Below are 1,577 nucleotides of genomic sequence, written 5' to 3'. Positions count from 1 at the left end.
AGCTGGACATCTCCTATCACCGTGTTGGGATCCCATGCGTTCATGTCCGGAAGGGAAAAGTTGTGCAAGTAGAACTCTGATAATTTGGCCCTATCCTCAGATGAACTACTGCCACATAGAGCTGCAAACTGATGATAATTTTGGAATGGGGTGATGCCCCTTTGAGCCAAGGTATTGATCTGAAACTGTAACCACTGATCCTTGAGGTATAGGGCATAGGATTTGGCAGGCTGCCTACACTGCAGAGCTTCCATTGCCTAGCTGGCCATGCAGGCCAGTTGGGCCTCCTTTTCTTGTATCTGCTGTTTCAGAGACTGTGTCTCCAATTCTTTTTCCTGTAGCTGCTGATTCAGTATCTCAATTTCAGTCTGCATCCCTTCCTTTCTCTGCTGTTCATTAGGGGTATCTTTGGCTGTTGTGGGCTCCTCCTATTGCTGTTGTTCTCCCAAGATATGAGGCCTGTCTTCCTTCCTCTGTCCCTGTAATTGTAGCTGCTGTCTAAGCAGCTCATTTTCTTCCTGTAGCTTGACCCGCTGGCTGCTCTCCACATGTCGTACTAGAGCTAATTCCCTTCTTTCCTCTTTGAGTTGTTCCTCCAGAGGACCTATATCTGCCACACCCTTGGACTTAGAAATTTTCATCCAAGTGTGGGTCCTCACTCTCTCTTCTTCTAGTGCAAGGAAAATTGGCACTGTGAATTTTTTAGGAATGATCTTTCTGGCCTCCAAGAAGTTATAATAGGAGCCCAAGCTGGGCTGGGGGCTAGGTTCCACAATGTTTTCTACCTTTTCTTCCTCCTATGGTGATTTAGCTGCCTCACCCTCCATTGCTTCGGTCTCCTTCAACCTAGCCAGTGTTTCCTGTATAATAGTCTCAGCATCTTATAGAGAGGCCTTTGTGTCCAACATTTTCATTCTCTCCCTCCAGGTGGATGTCTTCGGGCTTCCCCGTTCATAAGTGATGGATGCCTTGGAGGGGGACCTCTCCTTTTGTGTGGTAGGGGTGTCTACAATTGTGATTGGTTCTTTTGATGGAGGCTGGGGTCTGCCAGTCTTAATCCTCACACTCCTTCTTGCTTTAAAATATAGGGGAGGCTCCCTCTTTCACTTTTCCTTCTGCTTGGGAGATGTGCTTAGGGTGGCCAGCACAGCTGCTGCCTCCCTAGCTAAAATTTCCAGTGATTTTTCCCTCTGTTGCTCTGTCTTCAGACTTCCTGTAGAAAGTCCTGTGCTGACTGTTTTCTGTCTTCTTGTAGAAGCAGTTTTCGGGCTTCCTGTAGAAACAGTTTTCACTGTTTTGGCCTGCTTGGCTGGGGGTGTCTTCTTCTTCAATTTTTCTGTGGTTTCCTTGGATGTGCCCTCACTTGCTTGGACCTTTTCAGTCCTTTCTGCCCTGATTTGCAACCGTTTCTCCCTTGGTGTTTGTGCTTTTATTTCACCCACAGCTTTGGCCTCAGTAGCTTGACCTTTTTCTTGTTTCTCTTTTTGCTTTTCCTGTGGTGGTCTATCCTGGGTTTTCTTACCCTTAATGTCCTTACCCTTAGTTTTCTTCTCTGCCTCAATATGCTCCTTTTCCTC

The sequence above is a fragment of the Pinus tabuliformis genome, chromosome J (assembly GCF_031772625.1).
Source record: "Pinus tabuliformis cultivar Carrire ecotype Pingquan chromosome J, CPIR1, whole genome shotgun sequence".
NCBI lineage: Eukaryota > Viridiplantae > Streptophyta > Pinopsida > Pinales > Pinaceae > Pinus > Pinus tabuliformis.
Note: the sequence above shows the minus strand (reverse complement) of the source record.